Genomic DNA, 24,622 nt, shown 5'->3' with positions numbered 1-24,622 from the left:
GTAGTATTGTTAGAAGCATAGTTAGTTAGTAGCATAGTATTGCATCAGTTAGGATAGGATAGATTAGGAGTCAGGCTCTGACCAGGGGTTTAGTTACCCTTTAATGCGATTAATCACGATTAAATATTTTAATCGTTTGACAGCCCTAATATATATATATTAAACAAAGATAAACAATTAAATAAAGATACACATTATATAGTCCTACACAGTGCTTTAATTTCAGGAAGGTCTACTAAATAAATAAATATCGGCTCGGGCAGAGAAATCTGAGCTCTAAACAGGACAGAGTAACGCGGCGGATATCGCTCATATACATTTTTTTGACGACGTAGTTAAAGGGATAGTTCACTTTAAAATGAAAATTCTGTCATCATATACTCACCCTCAAGTTGTTTCAAACCTGTATGAGTTTCTTTCTTCTGCTGAACACAAAGGAAGATATTTTGAAAAATGTCAGTGACAAAACAGTTAACTGGTCCCATTGACTTCCATAGTAGAAAAAAATAAATACTATGCAAGTCAATGGGACCAGTTAACTGTTTTGTCACTGACATTTTTCAAAATCTCTTCCTTTGTGTTCAGCAGAAGAAAGAAACTCATACAGGTTTGAAACAACTTGAGGGTGAGTATATGATGACAGAATTTTCATTTTAAAGTAAACTATCCCTTTAACTACGTCGTCAAAAAAATGTATATGAGCGATATCCGCACTTGTAGTAGGTGATATCCATTTTAAAGTGAACTATCCCTTTAAGGGGGATAGTTTAGAAACGGAGAATTAAAACGAACACGATCTCCGTCCACACCAGCGTTTTAGCGGCGTATTAGAATTGATCTCCGTCCACATTAAAACGACTGAAACCGCGGATCACGTGACCACTCTCCAACACTGGGCATGCGCGTGCCGGTGTAAACAGGCGCATGTAGAGAGTTAGGATTGTAAAATGCAGAATTTACTTGCACAACAGCTGCTAGCAAAGGCATCAACGTCAGTAACGCTTGTAATTCATTATTCATGTTGCAGTCACTAACGTTACGTAGTCCCGGCTGTTTTTGTATGTTTTATTCCCGGGGACGGGTCATGTGATGGGTGTCTGACGAATCAGGGAAGGATACGCCATGACTGATGACACCCAATCATAGAGCCGAGCGTGAGCCTCTGCGTCATCGTTTCTAAGTCCTCCGTTTTGACCGTCTTTACTAAAACGCCACCGTTTTGACCATCTTTACTAAAAAAACATGTGATGTCATGCGAAATTCAACGCTAATAGTTTCAAAACACGTGCTGTAAAATAATGCATTGTGATAGGTAATTTGCTCAACCAACCAGCGATTTAAACTGGATTTCCACCGGAGAAGTTTCTCCTCTTTGCCGTCTTCCGCGTGTCCATGGCGTAAAATGAGGGCGTGGGGGAAGCGGAGACGTGAATATAAAGGGGCGTGTTAATCTAATGACGATCGTTTTCAGCCGCGGCATTTATCAAGAGGCAGGTATTGCGTACACCTGAATTTCAAAGGTACGCACAGCTTCATAAATCAGGCGGTGAGAGGAGTGTAAGCATAATCTTACGCCAACATATACGCCCGTTTCGACGCAAGATTGATAAATGAGAGCCAAATGTCTCTTAATTGTTCCCCACTAAACATTTTTTTTTTTTACTAAATGCTCAGATTTTATAAAATTGTTGTGCATGTGATTTTTCTAGAGTAAATTTTACTGCTGAATTATCCACTAATCTAGTTTATAATAGCATTTTTGTCATAGATTATGATCATATATTATTCTGATTTGTTATTTTTCTTTATAATGAAGTTGTCTGTATTGGTTGTGTTTAACACACAAAATAGTGATTATCAGTTCAACACAGAGTTATAGAAATTCTACTTGATTTAAAAAAAAACCCTGCGCTGGTTAGGGGTGGAACGGTACACAGAAGTCACGGTTCGGTTCATACTTCGGTTCAGACATCACGGTACGGTACGAGTTCGGTACAATGGAGGGAAAATCAAAACAAAAATGCAGAAGGCAATTTTTTTATTGTGCATGTCTCAGTCTGTACCACCTAGTATCATACAGTCTCTCCCATGAGCAGCTGCAACAGCCTGAAGTGTATAAAGTAAGATGTAAACAAATAAGACAACCATCTATAAAACTGAAAATAAAGCATCTCTTATTTATGTGCGGACGCACGAGCGCGATGGTGCGCGCGGCAAAAATGTTGTCATTGCGGTGTGGGTGGTCGAGCGCGTTGGGTGCACAAGGCCACAAGCGCAGTGCACGGCTTTTTAGCGTGCACGGCTCCGCATCCGAAGAAGCACGACTTCGAGCCGAATCTGGCCGAGCATGTACATCTCACCGCACCGGCACCCAGTTCTTGCGTCTAAATTAGTTGCTTACATTAACTAAATTAGCCTACAATAGCAGACAAGCCCTTTAAATAAAAATAAATGGCCATGTTTTATAAAAAGGTTCACAAAACGAAATAAAAATGTTTAGAAATGATGTAAGATAACGTTAATTTAGTGAGTGATGGGAAGTTCGGATCATTTTACTGACTAATAGCTGTTTTTATTATTATTATTATTATTTAGCAACAGTAGCTAGACTGCATTTTACAACAATCACTGATCGTGCTGATTCTGTCGTTAAGTATGAGTTATAGGGAGAAATGACAGCGCACTGCTGCGAAGAGAAGGCAGTTGCACTGGACAGAATGCTACTATAGTTTTTAATGGTTTACCTCAATATATTATTTTTATAATATTTGGAAGCTGAAATCTAAAATAAAATCAGACTAATATCACAGATCTAAAGTATAACCAGGCTACGTTTGAATGATTAGTTCTGTCCTCCGTCGTCCCTCATTAAGCAGGGCTGTCGTGTTGTGCGCTAGAAATGGATGGCGAGATAAAAAATTATTAAAAATAACGTCTTTATAGCAATAATAGTATGTGTATTTTCTTAATTTCTCCAGTACCGACAGCAGAACCTATAACGTCCGAGCTTATCGATACAGCGGTCTCTCAAAATTCAGCCCCGGGGCCCGTTTAATACCGGCTTTCGGTACCCATCCCTAGTCAGGAGTTTCTCAACTCTGGTTCTCGAAGTGCATGATAAAACGTTTTGTAAATACGGCCCCAGGTGTATTGGACCAGGTTTGGTGCTAAAGTCTATAGGACAGTGGTCCTCGAGGGCCAAAGATGAGGTCGCCTGCAATATGTTCTGAACATGACAATTCAGAGATCCAGAATGACTGGTAGATTACTTACAACAGTGGTGTCCAGTCCTGGTCATGGAGGACCAATGTCCTGCAGAGTGTAGTTCCAGCCTTCCTGTAGTTTCTGTTGATCCTGAAGACTTGATCAACTGGTTCAGGTCTGCTTAACTGGAGTTGGAGCTCAATTCTGCAATCAGGACTAGATAGATGGCAATAAATACTGAATAGATAGAGGGCAAACAACATTTTAATGGTATAAACCCAATTTAAAAATTGTATTCATGAATATATACAATAACATATAAGAATGTACATGACACCACTGTACTGACAAATGCAGTATTTGATAAGTGGGTGAGGATCATCTCATTTAAGAAATTTGATACCCAAAATATTAACAGAAAACATAAGCAAAATGTTTGTCACAATACAGTTATATGGTGCAAAGAAAGTTTTTGTAAATGTCTGACAAATCTAGAATACAAAAACTGAGAATGTGTCAGTTAGTGAGTCATATGACATATATATATATATATACTTACTTAATACATACTTACAGAGCGGAACCAATTATATGATTGAACACAAGGAAAGGGGAGAAAAAGAAACAAAAATTAATATCTCAGTCAAATATTGCTTTGTATGGATGAACGGGCTGATGAAATGTATACATTCAAGAGAAATTATTATTACATTTATATTTAATGTGAATATTATTTCATGGCCTAAATGATTTACTTCAGTTACATATTTTAATATTTGATTAAATATTACAAATGGTTGATATTATTTGACAGTCATCATCATCTTTTCGGATAAATACTGTATAACCAATCACTAGAGTCCTTCTCTTTCACTCTCTCTCCCCGAGGTGCACGCGCCAGCTTGTGTGTGAGACAACGCATACAAAGTTGTGTAAAATCGCGTTAACATGATAGTAATATTAACGTTACCGTAGCTTTGTAAAAATAACTTAAAAAGCACATGTAACTTAACGTTAGCAGAAATAATAATAACGTTAACTTAACGTTAGCTGCTACATGATTTGCTGTCTGTCAGTGCCCAGTGTAACTTATCGATGCCTACCCAGCAAACATGCTTCTTTGGGACCCGAATGGGGCCCTTGCGGGCAGCCCACTGTGGGCCCAGATACCGGCGTGAAATGCGGGGCACGTGTGGGCCCCACACTATAGGGCCCAGGTGGGGCCCCAGTGGGACAGCCCAAAGTGTGGGCTGGCCCACACTAAGTAGAGTGGGCCCACAGCAAACCCCTTAGGGGCCCGTGTGGGACCATTGAGGGCACAGATACTGGCGTGAAATGCAGGGCACGTGTGGGCCCCACACTATGGGAACCAGAGTGGGCCCACAGCAAGCCCACACTGTGGGCAAAGTGTGGGTATACTGTGGGTACACTGGGTTAAGTGTGGGCATACAGTGGGTGCACTGGGAAAAGTGTGGGCTTACTGTGGGTGCACTGGGGAAAATGTGGGCATACTGCAGACAATCCACAGTGTTGTAATATACCTGTGGTATTGATAACAAACAACAAGATTAGTTTGGTTCTACTTTGCATTTGCCACAATACATGCACTTACTGAAAGTTGAAGTAGTACAGAAGTCATATGTTTCAAATAATTTCATTTATTCACATGTAAAAAATAAAATATACAATACAATACATTACCGTTCAAAAGTTTTTCAAAAAATACTTTTGAAAGAAATCCCTTCAGCCCATCAAAGCTGCATTTATTTTGATAAATAAATCAAAAAGAGTAATATTCTGAAATATTATTGCAACTTAAAATCTATTTTACAAAGTAATTTTTCCCTGGGATGTTAAAACTGAATTTTCAGTAGCTAGCATCCAGTCGTCAGCATGTAAATCGTGAAGAAAAAAATTCAGGAATGTTTGAACAGAACTGTCAAAAGAGCAGCATTTATTTTAAATAGATTTTGAGTAAAAAAAAGATATATATATATTATAAAACCACATCACAACACATTAAGTGGATTATGAATCATCTAATAAAATAAATCAATCCCCTCTGATACCAGTAGATCTTTGCCAGATCTCCAGTCTTCTGGTTCTTCTGCTCCTTTCACCATCCCAGTCTCTTGCATTATGGAGCCATGGTTTACCACTTCGGATGCTGCAGCCTGGCTGTTTTTTTGTGTCAGCATCTAAAGGAAGAAAAGAAAAAAACAATTGAAATGTTAACCAAGGGTTATGGCTGGGTTTCCAATGGTTAGGACATTTCCACCACAGGGAACAAAGAATCTTTTGAGAACCTCTAAATGCACTTTGACTGGAGAAACCTGAGAATAATTTAAGTTCTGGAAAAATAGTTAAAGGTGTTGTTTATTAATATTAAAAACAAATGTATGGTTATTGGTGTTGTTGAGAGAGAAACATACAGAGAGTGAACCAATTGACCTATTAGTTGGTGTTGTGGTCTACTGCATAAGTTAATCCAGAGCAGACACTTATCTCGGTTGAGATGTGGCTTGGGAAAGGGTCAAAAATACACAACGTCGCCCAGCCTCTTGGGATACCTAGTGTCGGAGTTGCATGTACCCCATGCACACCGTTTGACCATTTTAAACTTAAAATGACAAGAAAAAACATATAAAAACTAATGAAAACTGACGAACTGCAATGCATTTCAATGGACGTGGAAGCAGAGAATGTCCGAGTGTATTGGGTTAGCTATGCGCACTGTGATTGGCTCATCGCGTTTGGGGGCGTGGCTTAGCCATAGGTCAATTGAGGGCATGGTGAAATGAGAGCATGAGAACAATTTACAAAAAGTATCAACACAATGTAAAGAATAATTTTGTCAACTTGAACTCCCACTCATGTCATTCCAAACCTGCATGATTTCTTCTGTGGAAGATGAAATTTGAAAATTGAATTTTTTTTGAATGGGATCCAATGCCGTTTTCATTTTATGGACAAAACAGATTAATCATTCTTCAAAATATCTTCTTTTAAATTCCACAGAAAAAAGTAAGGAATACATTTGGAACAACGTTTTGAACAATCCCTTTAATGTATTTAAGAAATCAATAATAGCTTTAACTTGCAGCATGAATATGTCATTTTTATTTAAAAAATTGCAAATATTGAGAATGTGTCTGACAGTCAAAAATGTACTTACACAGAAAAAGATGCAGTGACCTGTGACTGGCTGGCTCTCTTTTCGGTTTATTTAGCTGTTTGACACAATCACATTTAAGGAGAAAAGAGAGAAGACACCTGAATATTAGTCAAATATTGCATAAATCTATACAAATAAATATGTATTATTTTTTCATCAGTATTAACTAATTAATATGTCAGGAGTTCTAAACTCTGGTCCTCGAAGTGCACTGTCTTGCAGTTTATGTCCAGACCTGATCAATCTCACTCGATCTTTTTACCAAAAGAGCTCGATTCGCTTGTTCAGGTGTGCTGGACCAGGGTTGGTGCTAAAGTCTGCAGGACAGTGGTCCTCGAGGGCCAGAGATGAGATCCCCTGCAATATGTTCTGAACATGATAATTCAGAGATCCAGAATGACTGCTAGATCACTTACAGCAGTGGTGTCCAGTCCTGGTCATGGAGGAGTGTAGCTCCAGCCTGTCTGTAGTGTCTGCTGATCCTGAAGACTTGATCAACTGGTGCAGGTCTGCTTAACTGGGGTTGGAGCTCAATTTTGCAATCAGGATTAGATGGCAATGAATACTGAAAAGAGAGAGGACAATTTTAATGTTATAAACCCAGTAAAACTTATCATGAATATGTACAATAACATCTGAGAATGTATGCTACATATGACACCACTGTACTGACAAATACAGTATTTGTTAAGTGGATGAGGATCATCTCATTTTTTAGAAAACATACACAAAATATTAACAGATTACATAAGAAAAATGTTTATGAAAATACAGTTATATGGTGCAAAGAAACTTTTTGTAAATGTCTATGACAAATCTACAATGCAAAAACTGAGAATGTGTCAAAGACAGTGATTCCCACAGAATACTTACAGTATGATCTGATTACACACAAGGAAAAGGGAGAAAAAGAAACAAAAATTAATATTTCAGTCAAATATTGCTCTGTATGGACAAACGTTCTGATGAAATGTATACATTCAAGATAAATTATTACATTCATATTTAATGTGAATATTATTTCATGGCCTAAATGTTTTACTTCCATTATATCTTATGATATAATTTAATTATTAAGTTAATTAAATATTACAGATGGTTTTATTTCAGTTATCAATTAAAGTTAGAATTATAAAGTCTGTTATTTTTAAGTCGTGTTAGTATAGTAATATGACCATATCTTTGTAAAATTACAAAGCGCGTAACGTTAACCTTAACGTTAAGTTAAATTGCCTAACGCAACTTGTATGATTTGCTGTCTTCAGCGCGCAGTGTTTATTGATGTCTATCAATTATGAACGGTCATAATCATACTTAACGAGATGTAATCTGAGTGTGTAGCTTATGTATTGTCACAAACGTTACATCAATCCTCGGTTACGTCGCTATTTAAACCTTTAAAACAACGTCATGACTGATTCAGCCCGGTGTTGTGCCGAATTCTGACCCCCGCCAAATTATTACCCCCCTAGTATTGGTAGGTTTAGGATTAGTTGTGGGGGAGGGGTTAGGATTAGGGGTGGGGTTAGGATTAGGCAATCAGGTACTGACTTCAACGAGGGGGGTAATAATTTGGCAGGGGGTCAAAATTCGGCACAACACCTGTTATTGTGTCTAATGTTAGCTCGGTCCTAGTTCATCGCGTAAACGGGAAAACAACAATAAACCAAATTATAACAACACCAAAAGGTGCAAAACACTTAAAGGTAATGAATTCATGCAGTTTTAAAGTATAAATTACCTTGGAGATTACCAAAAAACGGACTGTCGAGCAGCTAACGTTAGTCGACCGTTATAACCGTTTAATTTAAACTGCAGCAGAGTAACGTTAGCTCTATAATCAGATAAACAATAAAATGAGTGTAATTTAATACCAATAATTAATTCATTACCATTTTTTTTACCAGTTTCACTCATTTCAATAGAAAACTCAAATTACTATGGACATTTAAAAAGCTTAACGTAGACTCACTGTATTCCGGACACTTTGAACGGTAAAAAGTCCCGTAAGATAACAATCCGCGGACAGATAAACCTGATTGGCTCGTCTGTCTCTGGGGACATGCCTTCCACACGTTCCCAAATTTGATTGACACATTTTTGGACTAATCATTTTGGAGAAATCTTGAAAAAACTGCCGGGAGACGCAGTGTCCGGATTACAGTGAGGACTCACGGTGTTCCGGACGGCTGAAATTTTTTACTCACTGTGTTTCGGACAGATAAGGAGGAGTCATTTCTAATATAAAATACATACATTTTAACCACTATTCGTTGGTAAAATAATTATATTAATATTCATGTTGTATATTTATTATTTGTAAGCGTCTATACACTCTTTTAATCGACGATTGCTCATGTGAAGCACATGCGTCGATAACATTAAATTCTAACGTTAACGAGGTGTTTTAACGAGGGTGCAGTGATTCATGTCTGACAAAGTGCCTAATTGAACGTATATCCCTTAAAAAAGTACAAATATTTGCAAATTGTAACTCATAGTTATTTTATAAGACCATAAGAATGTTTTTTTTTGTCATTTTCTGGTGCGTGATCATGTTTTAAGAGCCGATGTATTCTCCCCTCTTCATTTTGACCTGCCGGAAAACCCTCCCCCCGACATTTTCTGAACAGTCATTGGTGTACGTTAGAAACTCACGTTGATTTCTTTGAAACGACTGGCTCTAGAAACATAAGGTTGGTCGGAATCGAAAGAGGATGAGGCAAAGATGACACGGATATATATATTTGCCGTGATTTGAAAGTGTTTATTTATAGAATTTGCGGGAAAAGGTCAAGTGTCCGGAATACCGTGATGTCCGGAATACAGTGAGTCTACGTTACGTTACCTGTTTGGTGCACAGCTGGGCGGTACAGTCGAATCAGAGTCGAATCCAGAAAGACAGCTCCTTCCGGCAGTCTCATTGGTTAGAATTAACCACGTGATGACGCTATCTACTGTATTACTTATAATATAATTTTTATATTATAACTTTTTTCTTTTGCGGTTTCAGAAATATAACATTATATAAAAATATATAAATTCATCAGTGATGTATTTATTAATATAACAAATATAATTGTATAATAATAAATAGATCACTGACGAATACCAAAACAAATCAGTCCACCATTTTCTTGTGTTATATTGTGACAAATAAGTAAATTTTATTTCATAATACGCTTATAATGAATTATAGCTCCATTTGTACTTTTTTATGAGCAATATTACTATTCTATCAATATATTTATAAATACTCATTGAGACCTACTGAATTAGAAGATATAGTTATATTTATATACATTTTTATAGTTCCTTATAAGTCATGCATTTGCTCTTTCAATGCGCATGCTCCTAATTCATTAAACACTGATTTATTAATTTGTCCGTTTTATAGTTCCATGAATGTATTTATAAAGATGCATCATGCATTGCTATATTATGTTATTTATGAATGTATTAATATAAGTGCTGTGATTTTTTTGGGGGGGACTAATAGTCTAATGTTGTTTAAACTACTGTAATGTACTGATCTGTCTGACTTTATCAGTCTGTCTGGGAACAGCTGCAAGCAAACAGGTAAAGATAGTACTTGTCTTGCTATCTTGTTGACTGTGTGCAGTTTTAGTTATGTATGGGATGGACTGTTGAATGAAATAACATTTATGACATTTTACGGGATTGTTAAAATAGTTTGATTAATCCTGAGCTTCTAATCTTAAAACAATGATTTATCTGTACTGTTGTGGTGGGATGCCCACAGTAAACCCTCATGGTGGCCTCACAGTGAAAAACTGCTATGGGCCCCACATGGGCTAACCCACTGGGGGCCTGTGTGGGTTTTCTGTGGGCTAGCCCACAGTGGGTTGCCCACAGCAAATCCTCATGGGGGCCCAAATGGGCAAAACTGCTATGGCTATACATCATTTAACGTTACATACATTCATCATATGTAACGAGATTTAATAACGAGTGTGTAGCTTATAGGTATTGTATACTATGTACGCTAACGTTACATAAATCCTCGTTTAACTTACATCGCTATTTAAAACTTTAAAACAAATGTCTGACTCCATCATGACTAAGTTAACCTTACTCGGTCTTAACGTTAGTTCGTCGTTTTTAGCAACGAAAAAACAATAATAAATCAAATGAACACCAAAATAGATGTAAAACAATTCAAGGTAATCAATTCATGCAGTTTTAAAGTATATATTACCCCAGAGATTGCTAAAAAAACGACGGCTGTCTGAGACGCTGATTAACACTGAACTAACAAAGTAAAACCTTTAACGTGTCAATCATTAAATTAAACTAACTGAATTGCAGGCTATAGATAAAGTGCAGCCAAACTCAACATGACTTGTGTTAACTGTATATGTCGGCAGTGACGTCTCCGGCGGGGCGTGTTGGGGGCGGGGCTTGGGTAGACGATATAATCGGATATTGCGGTATTTTTTTAAGGGCGATTATCGATAACATATTTTTTACATATCGCCCAGCCCTAAATCTCACACACACACACACAAACACACACACACACACTCAATCTCACACACACACACTCACTCACTCAATCACACACACACACACACACACACACTCAATCTGACACACACACACACAAACACACACACACACTCAATCTGACACACACACACACACACACACTCAATCTCACACACACACACACACACACACACACTCATTCTCACACACTCACTCACTCGGGCCGATTGATTTGCGTCTCTAGCTTCGTATATCTTTCCGTTTTGAATCATTATTTACTATCATTCCCTGTTGTTTATACTGCTAAAATATAACTTACTCAACATCACATATTAACCTGACATCGCTAGCTTCAATCGAAATCGTTACTAGTACAACACGCTAGTAGTACTTCGCTAGCCTGTTAGCGTGCCATCCGTGCGATCTTTATTTATTTATTTATTTCGCTCGAGCCTTTTACAAATCCATCAAAGCTGTGGTAAGTAGTGATCAGTCAGCAAACACGGTAAGTCAAGTCTTCTCCTCTTATTGTCACTTGCACTTCATGTAACATGTATAGCATAGCTTTCTCTGTCAGCACAGGATTTACATGTGATAAATGCAGGGAGATAGTCAGGCTGACGGAGAAGATTTCAGAACTAGAGACACGCATCGAACTTTAGGATAGTACCATTGAGGATAGTGAGAGTGCAAGGGCTTTAGATACGGCTTTGGATGCGACTAGTTTAGTGAACACTGTACATTGTTCGGTTCCGGCTGAAGTAGAGCCCGTGCAGCAGGGCAACTGGGTGACCGTGAGACGCTATAGTCGCGGGACAAAACACCGCTCTTCTGTTCCGATTACCACAACAAATAAATTCTCCCAACTCAGTGAAACACCCACTGATAATCCTGTTGATTTTGCCATAGTTATTGTTGATTCTATTACACGGAACGTGAAAATAGAGACACCAGCCACCATAGTCACATGTTTGCCGGGAGCCAGAGCGCCTGACATCAAAGCTAATTTAAAAGTGCTGGCTAATGCTAAACTTAAATTCTCTAAGATTATTATTCACGTCGGCACTAATGGTGTTCGACTCCGCCAGTCGGAGATCACTAAAATTAATGTTAAAGAGGTGTGAGAACTCGCAAGTACGATGTCAGGCACTGTAATTTGCTCTGGCCCCCTTCCTGTTCGCCGGAGTGATGAGATAGTTAGCAGATTGTGTTCACTCAATGGCTGGCTGTCTAAGTGGTGTCCGCTAAATAATATAGAATTCATAGACAATTGGAAAAGTTTTTGGGGCAGACCTGACCTGTTGAAAAGAGATGGTATTCATCCCTCCTGGGACAGTGCTGCTCTTCTCTCTAGTAATTTGGCTCATAGTCTTAGAGCTCAACCATGACAATCTGGGGCTCAGGTCAGGAAGCAGACAGACTGGCTGAACCGACCGTCTGCTAGCGGCCTCACGTCACCCAGGTCAGATAAATCCCATCACATAGAGACTCTTTTACCTAGATATCATCACATAGAGACTCTTTCACCTAGATATCATCATATAGAGACTCTTTCACCTAGATATCATCACATAGAGACTCTTTCACCTAGATATCATCATATAGAGACTCTTTCACCTAGATATCATCACATAGAGACTCTTTCACCTAGATATCATCATATAGAGACTCTTTCACCTAGATATCATCATATAGAGACTCTTTCACCTAGATATCATCATATAGAGACTCTTTCACCTAGATATCATCACATAGAGACTCTTTCACCTAGATATCATCATATAGAGACTCTTTCACCTAGATATCATCATATAGAGACTCTTTCACCTAGATATCATCATATAGAGACTCTTTCACCTAGATATCATCACATAGAGACTCTTTCACCTAGATATCATCACATAGAGACTCTTTCACCTAGATATCATCACATAGAGACTCTTTCACCTAGATATCATCATATAGAGACTCTTTCACCTAGATATCATCACATAGAGACTCTTTCACCTAGATATCATCACATAGAGACTCTTTCACCTAGATATCATCACATAGAGACTCTTTCACCTAGATATCATCATATAGAGACTCTTTCACCTAGATATCATCATATAGAGACTCTTTCACCTAGATATCATCATATAGAGACTCTTTCACCTAGATATCATCACATAGAGACTCTTTCACCTAGATATCATCACATAGAGACTCTTTCACCTAGATATCATCACATAGAGACTCTTTCACCTAGATATCATCACATAGAGACTCTTTCACCTAGATATCATCATATAGAGACTCTTTCACCTAGATATCATCATATAGAGACTCTTTCACCTAGATATCATCATATAGAGACTCTTTCACCTAGATATCATCACATAGAGACTCTTTCACCTAGATATCATCACATAGAGACTCTTTCACCTAGATATCATCACATAGAGACTCTTTCACCTAGATATCATCATATAGAGACTCTTTCACCTAGATATCATCACATAGAGACTCTTTCACCTAGATATCATCACATAGAGACTCTTTCACCTAGATATCATCATATAGAGACTCTTTCACCTAGATATCATCATATAGAGACTCTTTCACCTAGATATCATCATATAGAGACTCTTTCACCTAGATATCATCACATAGAGACTCTTTCACCTAGATATCATCATATAGAGACTCTTTCACCTAGATATCATCACATAGAGACTCTTTCACCTAGATATCATCATATAGAGACTCTTTCACCTAGATATCATCATATAGAGACTCTTTCACCTAGATATCATCACATAGAGACTCTTTCACCTAGATATCATCATATAGAGACTCTTTCACCTAGATATCATCACATAGAGACTCTTTCACCTAGATATCATCACATAGAGACTCTTTCACCTAGATATCATCATATAGAGACTCTTTCACCTAGATATCATCACATAGAGACTCTTTCACCTAGATATCATCACATAGAGACTCTTTCACCTAGATATCATCACATAGAGACTCTTTCACCTAGATATCATCACATAGAGACTCTTTCACCTAGATATCATCACATAGAGACTCTTTCACCTAGATATCATCATATAGAGACTCTTTCACCTAGATATCATCATATAGAGACTCTTTCACCTAGATATCATCACATAGAGACTCTTTCACCTAGATATCATCATATAGAGACTCTTTCACCTAGATATCATCACATAGAGACTCTTTCACCTAGATATCATCATATAGAGACTCTTTCACCTAGATATCATCACATAGAGACTCTTTCACCTAGATATCATCACATAGAGACTCTTTCACCTAGATATCATCATATAGAGACTCTTTCACCTAGATATCATCATATAGAGACTCTTTCACCTAGATATCATCACATAGAGACTGTAGGAGCCATACATTGGGTTTGATTGGGAGATTGGGAGATTTGATTGGGTCTTTTGTGACATTTCTTCTTTCCTTCTATACTGTTGTGTATGTGCACGTGCGGTGTGACGTCACTGGTAACTATGGCACCGTGAGGGGGTGTGGTGAGTATATATTAGCGTGTATGTTCACCTGTGTGACATGGCGGGTTGTATGGATTATGGCTGCAGGGTGAGCATGGGGAGAAACTTTCTGTTGACCGTCACCAACGTCACCATCACCAAGTAATGCACTGTCTGAGGTATCTTTGCACGGTTTATGAAGTACATCACTCAACGTAAGTGTTTATGTTTTCTAAGCTGGTGAAAGAGAGCAATAAAGACATTCCATCATGTGCAATGATTTAGTGTGACGCGTCTTCAGTGTAACCCTCATGTCTCAGCCTGCTGCGGCGTTTGTTTGGTCTTTGAGATATTATACGCCGCAATATTAAGTCAACAGAAACTTTTACGAAGCGCAGATTCAAGCGTAGTGTTGGTTAACGTTGGATGTTTGACATCGTTCAAGGTTGTAAGCGATAGACGTGAACGCGCATTTGTCTCGTGTAAAATTTCATTCACAAATTTTCTGTTACAACCTATGCTTATGTTTGATTACTACAAACGTTGTATTTAAGTACACCGTAAACAATGAGGATTGTTGGTCAATAAATGATTGTATTCCCTGCTAGGCTCAGCGGTACTTTCACATAAGGTGATCGTACTGGTTTGTTTGTTTTATTACCCTTTGTAGTATTTTGGTTCGTGCGTCAAGCGGGTGAAGCATTGCGCTTGGGAGTGCCGCCGTAGTTCTGGTTCCAAGACAGTTAGTCTGGTTCAAGGCTATCGGTATAGAGGTACATAAATACCCACCGCTAGTATGCACAGAAGACTAGGGTTGAGTTTAGTTTAGCTTTTGTGGATAATTTAGAGGGAAACAAAAGACCAATGCATCGTATCTTGTTTCTGAGTGGAAATGTAATCTAAGTGAGCTGTGTTATTGTGTCATTAGCAGATATTTTTTGTGATATTTTTTTGTATCTTGCAGCATAAAATGGAGATGAGTGATACCAGGTTGAATGAGAAAAGGAAAACATCATTGACACCTAAGGCTTTTGAATATAAATTGGGAAAGCTCCAAGAAGAACGTCAAACAAAAATAAGAAAAATTAAAGGTGCAATTAGAGAGATTAAAGACCTAATGCAAAGTGCTGATAGTGCTGAAGGTATACGGTCACATCTCGAAAATATATCAAGCCTCTTTAAAGAAGCAAGTCATCTTCATGGTGTGGTGGTTTCTATGATCCCACCTGAAGAGCAAGAAAAACAGAATGCTTGGTTTAACAGCGTTGAAGAACATAAAACCGCTTTTGTGGATGAGACAAACAAATGGCTGTTGAATGCGCCAGACATACCTGTAGAGGGCGTTGATGTCCCATGTTTACGATCTACCGTTTCTAATGCTAATGAGGCTCATACATCTGAAATTATGGAAAATATAGTAGAAGATGATATTAGGCCAAGTGATAGCGTTTCTAATGTGTCAGTAAAATCAAAGAAATACAGTACCGTGGTGAGTAAATCTAGGTCTACTGCATCATCCGCTAGAATAAGGGCTGAGGCTGAGACAGCTGCTCTTATGGCTCGTCAAGGGTTGCTGAGTCAGAAGCATGCCTTGGAAGAACAGCAAGAACTGTTAAGGAGGAAGAAAGAGGAGCTCGATCTGGACATGGAGCTGGCAGCATCCATGGCTAAAGTAAGCGTGTTCAAGGCTTCAGAAGGAGCCAGTGTGTCTCACGTTTCTGTGAACTCCGATGGGATGAACTCTTATCTGGAAAGAGGGAAAAGAACACAGTTAAGCCATGACGCTGCAATATTTGTGCCTGAGTTCAACATTCAAACATCAGCTGTAGGAGAAGCTTTGCTTTCAGGTGATGCTGCTGTTAGGCCCAAGACATGCAACAAAATTGAGCTGCCTGCTGCTGTGACCTGGGCCAGTCCGTCCACATTGCTTACTCAGACTGGGGTTGATCTGCTTACTTTGCCGCAAGGCGCTTCTCATCCACCAGTTACTCACCGTCAGTCGGAAGCGGCACCCGTAGTAATGAATAATTTTGATCAACGTTTTTTCAAAGTTTTGGAAAGGCAAAACCAAATTACATCTTTATTGGTTGGACAACAGTCACTTTTTCTCTTGCCTAAACGAGACCTACAAGTCTTTGACGGAGATCCACTCCAGTATCAAACCTTCATAAGAGGATTTGAACACAACATTGAAGGGAGAACACAAAGTCAGAAGGATTGTCTGTATTACCTCGAGCAGTATACGAGAGGTCAGCCCAGGGATTTGATCCGAAGCTGTCAACATTTGCCTCCTTCCCACGGATACACTAAGGCAAAGTCACTACTTCAGGAGCATTTTGGCGATCCATTTAAAGTAGCTTCTGCCTACATGGATAAGGTACTTTCATGGCCGATGGTTAAAGCTGAAGATAACAAGGCTTTACGGGCCTACAGTCTAATGTTACAGGAATGTTGCAACTCCATGGGGACCGCCTTAAGTGACCTGAATGTACCTACAGATATGCAAACTATTGTGAGAAAGCTGCCTTATAAGCTGCGGGATCATTGGAGAAGTGTAGCCGGTGATATTCAGGAGAAGTTTCGTCGTAGAGCTACATTTGTGGACATAGTGGAGTTTGTCGAGAGACAAGTCAAGATATCAAGTGATCCTCTCTTCGGAAATATTCAAGATACACCTGCGACAGAAAGAAAAGAATTAAAAATGGTCAAGTCTCAAACTGGTTCAAAGGCTAGAGGCAGTAGCTTTGCCACTGCTGTAGCACCTGCTGAGAAGAAAATGGAGTCTGTGAATAAAAGGGAGAATAATTCACTAGCGAAAGCTTGTTTGTTTTGTGGAGCTGGACATTCGTTGAATGTTTGTCTTCTTTTGGATAAAAGGACTCAAGATGATAAAATTTCCTTTTTGATGGAGAACCGTTTGTGCTTTGGTTGCCTGTGCGTTGGGCACATGAGTAAGGATTGCAGAAAACGACTGATATGTAAAATATGCAATTATAGACACCCTACGTTGTTGCATATCCACCCCAAAGCTAAGCAAAAGAGTTCGACTCAGAGCACCGGTGGCTCGGAAATGACCAGAGAAGGTGCTGTTGTGTCTGTTCAGTCCAGTGGTTTGACTGGGGCCGGTAAACAGGACTGCACGCTCTCTATTTTGCCTGTTCAGGTGAGATCCAAGAGAGGACAAGAGACTTTTGTCACATATGCATTTTTGGATCCAGGGAGTACTTCTTCGTTTTGTACGGAGCAACTCATGAATCGGCTTAATCTTACAGGAAGGAAACTTGGAATCCTTCTTAGAACTATGGGACAAGAGAAAGTGGTGAACAGTTACAAGCTGTCAGACTTGGAAGTGGCCGGATTAGATTCAGAAAACTTTTGTGGCCTGCCAGAGGTTTTTACTCAGAAGAGTATGCCTGTTCATCGAGGTAATATTCCATGCTCGAAAGACCTCCAAAGATGGTCGCATCTGAGAGATATAAAAATGCCAGAGATCGATGCTGATGTAGACCTTCTGATCGGCACTAACGTCCCTCAAGCTCTGGAACCGTGGGAAGTGGTTCGTGCAGCGAATGGGGGCCCTTATGCAATCAAGACCATTCTGGGTTGGACCGTGAACGGTCCGCTCCGAGGAGATAATCAGATCAGTGACCAGTGTTTGCAGCCCAACATCACGGTTAATCGCATCTCTGTGGCAAGGCTTGATGAGCTTTGGGAGAAGCAACTGAAGGTGGATTTTCCTGAAAATCTGCAGGATGAACAACCTGGTCTGTCGAGAGAGGATAATTGCTTCATGGAGTCAGTTTCCGATTCTGCCAAGCTCATTGATGGTCATTACAGTATCGGTTTGCCGGTAAGACAAAGATACCTGAAAATGCCTAACAATAAACCAGTTGCAGAACAGCGTGCATTGAGTCTCAAAAGGCGCTTGAATAAAGATCCATCTTTTTGCTCTGACTACATTGCATTTATGTCCAAGATGCTGGCTGATGGCTATGCTGAGAGAGTGCCGACTGAGCATCTGACTCGTCGCGATGGAAGAGTGTGGTATTTACCCCACCATGGGGTGTATCATCCTAAAAAGAAAAAACTGCGGGTAGTTTATGATTGTGCGGTCACATTCCAGGGGACATCTCTTAATTCACAGTTGTTTCAAGGACCAGATCTCACAAATTTGTTGGTGGGAGTCCTCACAAGATTCCGCAAAGAACCCGTGGTGCTTATGGCAGATATAGAGGCCATGTTCCATCAGGTCAGGGTTCCGGCGGAAGACTCTGACTTGTTGAGATTTCTGTGGTGGCCCGATGGAGATTGCAGTCAGGAGTTAGTGGAGTACAGAATGACGGTGCATCTGTTTGGTGCTACTTCCTCTCCTAGTTGCGCTTGTTTTGCTTTAAGGAAGTGTGCTGAAGACAATCAAAAGCGCTTCAGTTCTGCGGCAGTTAACACCGTCCTACACCATTTCTATGTTGATGACTGTTTAGTGTCTGTTGGCTCTGAAGAGGAAGCAGTATCTTTATGTCAAGAGCTTAGTGCCTTGTGTGCTGAAGGTGGTTTTAAGCTCACAAAATGGATTAGTAATCGACGTACTGTCCTTGCTGCAATTCCTCCGGAAGAGCGAGCCAAAGAGGTAAAAGATTTGGATCTGGATAGCGACTCGTTGCCTGTTGAGCGTGCCTTGGGTGTGCAGTGGTGTGTCGAATCGGACTCCTTTAAGTTTAAAATCATACTTAAAACTCACCCACTCACAAGAAGAGGAATCCTGTCCATGGTTAGTTCGATTTATGACCCTCTTGGTTTCGTGGCTCCTGTCGTTTTGTCTGCCAAGAAAATCCTCCAAGACCTTTGCAGGAGACGTTTTGGATGGGATGATCCTTTGCCCTCTTCTGTTGTCGGAGAATGAATGGCTTGGTTGAAAGACCTTCATGACCTTGAAAATTGGGAGGTCAGTAGGTGTTTAAAACCTGTGGACTTTGGCCGTGTCATCTCTGCTCAGCTACACCACTTTGCAGATGCAAGTGAGGAAGGGTTTGGGACTGTGACTTACCTGTTGCTTCATGATGATAACGGACGAACTCACAGTACATTTGTAATGGGAAAGGCACGTGTAGCTCCTCTTAAACCTGTCACCATTCCTCGTATGGAGGCGACTGCTGCGGTGGTGGCTAGCAGGATGGACAAGTTGTGGAGGAAGGAGCTGCAAATAGACCTTGAAGAGTCCGTCTTTTGGACAGACAGCACTTCTGTTTTGAAATACATAAAAAATGAGACATCTAGATTTAAGATCTTCATAGCAAACAGAGTGTCTGAAATATTGAAAACGTCTAACGTATCGCAGTGGAGGTATGTAAATACATCAAACAACCCTGCGGATCTAGCTTCCAGAGGTGTTAAAGTTCAGTCATTTTTAAAGACTGATGCATGGCTCTGTGGTCCTGACTTTCTTCGTGAGCCTGAGTACAGGTGGCCTGAAAATCCTGAGACTTTGGAAAGCTCTCTCTTTGGAGACCCAGAGGTCAAGGCTGTGGCGGTGAACGCTGCTCAAGTTGAGCAGGTTAGTCCGATGGAGAAGCTCATTGGTTACTTTTCCTCCTGGTTCTGTCTTAAGAGGGCAGTTGGTTGGCTTCTCAAGTTGAAGACCTTGCTCCTATCCTTGGTGCGACATCGAAAGCTGCTGAGAGAAAACCTTTCTAGTTTAGATCTAAGTACTGATCAGCTGGAGAAAAAGCTGCAGGTTCAGATGGAAGGTGTTAAGGCTCAAGTGCCAAAGGATGTTTTATCCTTGGATGATATGGTCATGGCGGAGTTGAGTATTATCCGTTTCTGTCAAAAAATAAGGTTTCCGGAGGAACTGTCCTATTTGAAGAAAGGAGAGTGTGTAAGAAGGACAAGTCATCTCTACAAGCTCAACCCGATCCTGGATGGTGATCTCATTAGGGTTGGAGGAAGGCTCAGTAGAGCAGCAATGCCACTTGAAGCAAAACATCCAGTTATACTGGCTAAAGATCAACACATTTCTAATCTTATCCTTGCTCATGTACATCAAGAAACAGGCCATGGTGGACGAAACCACATGCTTTCTCACTTGCGTCAAAAGTATTGGATTCCTGGTGCATGTGTTGCCATCAGAAAGGTTCTGACTAAATGTGTTATCTGTCGTAAACTGTCTGCTTCACCTGGACATCAGAAAATGGCTGATCTTCCTCACAACAGAATAACTCCTGATGAGCCTCCTTTCAGTCGAGTTGGTCTGGACTGTTTTGGACCATTTGAAGTTAAACGTGGAAGAACTGTGATCAAGAGGTATGGGCTCATTTTTACATGCTTGGCAATACGAGCCATACACCTTGAAGTTCTTTCATCTTTAGACACGGACTCCTTCATTAATGGTTTTAGAAGGTTTATAGCGAGACGTGGTCAAGTCCTGGAAATTCGTTCAGACAACGGTACTAACTTCGTGGGCGCTGAACGTGAATTGAGGCAGGCTATTGAGAATCTAAATCATAACCTCGTAAATGATGTACTGTTGCAAAAGGGTGTTAAATGGGTTTTCAATCCCCCAGCAGCATCACACCATGGAGGCGCTTGGGAAAGATTAATTCGGTCAGTTCGTAGAGTGCTGAACTCGGTCTTTAAGACTCAGACCCTTGACGAAGAAAGCTTGGCAACAGTATTTTGTGAGGCTGAAGCGATTGTTAACAGTCGTCCGATAACGAAAGCATCTACAGATCCTCAAGATTTGGAGGCATTGACTCCTAATCATTTGCTTCTGCTTAAATCGCGGCCGTTATTGCTTCCAGGATTGTTCAAGGAAGAGGATGTTTATTCTCGTCGTCGCTGGAGACAGGTTCAGTACATGTCGGATTTGTTCTGGAAGCGCTGGGTAAAGGAGTACCTTCCTGGACTTCAGGAGCGCCAGAAGTGGAATTCCGTAAAAAGAAACTTTGTTTCAGGAGATCTGGTGGTGCTAGTGGATGATATGGCACCTCGCAATACTTGGATTACAGGAAGAATTGTGGACACTGTTCCGGACAAAAGTGGACTGGTACGAAGTGTACGGATTAAGACTAAAACTAGCTATCTGAACAGACCAATAACCAAAGTCTGCCTTCTGCAGGAAGCGGAAGGGCAGTGAAGATTTTATACAGTTTGAATTAACTTTTTTATTATTGGACTTTGAAGGACTAATAGTTCATTCTTCATATTCTGATTGATGTCCGTCTCCCACAAGGTTATAGTGGTGATTAATTATTACTATGAAATAATTTGGGGCCGGAATGTAGGAGCCATACATTGGGTTTGATTGGGAGATTGGGAGATTTGATTGGGTCTTTTGTGACATTTCTTCTTTCCTTCTATACTGTTGTGTATGTGCACGTGCGGTGTGACGTCACTGGTAACTATGGCACCGTGAGGGGGTGTGGTGAGTATATATTAGCGTGTATGTTCACCTGTGTGACATGGCGGGTTGTATGGATTATGGCTGCAGGGTGAGCATGGGGAGAAACTTTCTGTTGACCGTCACCAACGTCACCATCACCAAGTAATGCACTGTCTGAGGTATCTTTGCACGGTTTATGAAGTACATCACTCAACGTAAGTGTTTATGTTTTCTAAGCTGGTGAAAGAGAGCAATAAAGACATTCCATTATGTGCAATGATTTAGTGTGACGCGTCTTCAGTGTAACCCTCATGTCTCAGCCTGCTGCGGCGTTTGTTTGGTCTTTGAGATATTATACGCCGCAATAGAGACTCTTTCACCTAGATATCATCACATAGAGACTCTTTCACCTAGATATCATCATATAGAGACTGTGTCTGTTCCCCGAACTTGGAAATCCAAAAAACGTTCAAACCCATCTAAGGTTAAAAATGTAATTGATGTTCAACAAATAAAAAACAGATATAATACAAATGAGCAAATGATAAAGCTCGGGTTGCTGAATATTCGATCTCTTACTTCAAAAGCGCTAATAGTTAATGATATGATTACAGATTATAACCTAGATGTGCTGTGTTTGACAGAAACCTGGCTAAAACCAAATGATTACATTGCTTTAAATGAGTAAACCCCACAAGATTACGGTTATAAACATGAACCTCGTCTGAAACGCAAAGGAGGAGGTGTTGCTGTAATTTATAGTAATATTCAAAACCACTAAGAAATCTAGTTGTAAATATAATTCTTTTGAAGTGTTGGTGCTTAATGTAAAAATATATAGTGTAAACGATAAATCACGTTTGAAAATTCTGCTGGCTACTGTACACAGGCCACCAGGGCACCATACAGACTTTATCAGAGAATTTGCTGACTTTCTATCAGAATTAGTATTGGCTGCAGATAAAGTACTAATTGTTGGTGATTTTAATATACACATTGATAATGAAAAAGATGCATTGGGATTGGCATTTAAAGACATTGTAAACTCAATTGGAGTTAAACAACACGTGTCAGGACCCACTCAATGTCGTAATCATACTCTAGATCTAATACTATCACATGGAATAGATGTTGATGCCGTTGAAATACTGCAACAGAGCGATGACATCTCAGATCATTATCTGGTCTCGTGTAAATTACATTTAGCCAAGGCTGCAAAGCCGACTCCGTGTTATAAATATGTTAGACCGATCACTTCTGCTACTAAAGATTGCTTTATCAATAATCTTCCTAATCAGTTTCATCATCTCAGCATCCCGGATAGCTTAGAAGAACTTGATATTGCAACAGAAACTTTTAACTCTCTCTTTTCCAGCACTTTAGACACAGTTGCTCCGCTGCGCTTAAAGAAGATTAAAGAACATAGTCCAACGCCGTGGCACAACGAGCACACTCAGGCCCTTAAGAGAGCAGCCAGAAAAATGGAGCGCAACTGGAAGAAAACAAAACTAGAGGTGTTTCGGATTTCATGGAAGGAGAGCTCGATTGCTTACAGAGAGGCTTTAAAAGCTGCTAGATCTGCTTATTTTTCAACCCTATTAGAAGAAAATAAACATAATCCTAGGTATTTATTTGAAACAGTGGCTAAACTAACGAAAAAGAAAGCTTCAAGCCCAGAAGTTTCCAAGCAACACAGCAGTAATGACTTTATGAACTTCTTCACTTATAAGATCGATAATATCAGGGACAAAATTATAACTATGCAACCGTCTAATACAGTATCGCATCAGGAAGTGCATTCTAGTCTCCCTGAGGGAAAATTTGATTCATTCAATGCTATAGGAGAGGAAGAATTTTGCAAACTCGTCAAATCATCTAAATCCACAACGTGCATGTTAGACCCTATACCGACTAAGCTGCTGAAAGAGATGCTTCCAGATGTCATAGATCCTCTTCTTAATATCATTAATTCATCTTTGTCTCTAGGATACGTACCAAAAACCTTTAAGCTAGCTATGATTAAACCGCTTGTTAAAAAACAGCAACTTGATCCTACAAACCTAGTCAATTACAGGCCGATCTCGAATCTGCCATTTCTGTCAAAGATATTAGAAAAAGCAGTATCCTCACAACTGTGTTCCTTTCTTGAAAGAAATGATATCTGCGAGGATTTTCAGTCGAGATTTAGACCGTACCATAGTACCGAGACAGCTCTCGTTAGAGTCACAAATGATTTGCTCTTATCATCCGATCGTGGTTGTATCTCTCTATTAGTATTACTGGATCTTAGTGCTGCATTTGACACCATTGACCACAACATCCTTTTAAATAGACTCGAACATTATGTTGGCATTAGTGGAATTGCACTGGCATGGTTTAAATCATACTTATCTGACCGTTATCAGTTTGTAGCAGTAAATGAAGAGATGTCTTATCAATCACAAGTTCAGTATGGCGTACCACAAGGCTCAGTACTAGGACCGCTGCTGTTCACTCTGTACATGCTACCATTAGGAGATATCATTAGCAAACATGGAATTAGTTTTCACTGTTATGCTGACGATACTCAGCTGTATATTTCTTCACGCCCTGACGAAACCTACCAATTCACAAAATTAACGGAATGCATAGCTGATATAAAAAATTGGATGATTAGTAATTTCCTACTACTAAATTCAGAAAAAACAGAGATTCTAATTATTGGACAAAAAACTTCCACACGTAATAACCTAGAGTACTGTCTAACACTTGATGGCTGCTCTGTTAAGTCTTCGTCGTCGGTTAGGAACCTGGGTGTGCTCTTTGATACCAATCTTTCATTTGAAAGTCATGTGTCTAGTATCT

The 24,622-nt window shown here is 39.7% G+C and overlaps 1 long non-coding RNA gene across 3 annotated transcripts; it reads right to left on the bottom strand.

Annotated features, from left to right (window-relative positions):
• Nucleotides 1-4,690: 4,690 nt before the first annotated feature.
• On the bottom strand, nucleotides 4,691-7,281 carry LOC306988253. 3 transcript variants are annotated; one of them, XR_013795358.1, is made up of 4 exons: nucleotides 6,796-7,225; nucleotides 6,380-6,434; nucleotides 5,274-5,402; nucleotides 4,691-4,745 (listed from the first exon to the last, which is right to left on the bottom strand). It is a non-coding gene; the product is annotated as an uncharacterized lncRNA (long non-coding RNA). The 3 variants fall into 3 exon arrangements; XR_013795357.1 differs by lacking the exon at nucleotides 4,691-4,745 and adding an exon at nucleotides 7,253-7,281 and having other exon boundaries at nucleotides 4,784-5,402; nucleotides 6,796-6,944; XR_013795359.1 differs by lacking the exon at nucleotides 4,691-4,745 and having other exon boundaries at nucleotides 4,783-5,402.
• Between the last annotated feature and the right edge of the window lie 17,341 nt (nucleotides 7,282-24,622).

Source organism: Phoxinus phoxinus (genome assembly GCF_949152265.1).
Source record: "Phoxinus phoxinus genome assembly, chromosome: 20".
In the NCBI taxonomy this organism is placed as follows: Eukaryota; Metazoa; Chordata; class Actinopteri; order Cypriniformes; family Leuciscidae; genus Phoxinus; species Phoxinus phoxinus.
This window is presented reverse-complemented; position numbering and strand designations above follow the sequence as displayed.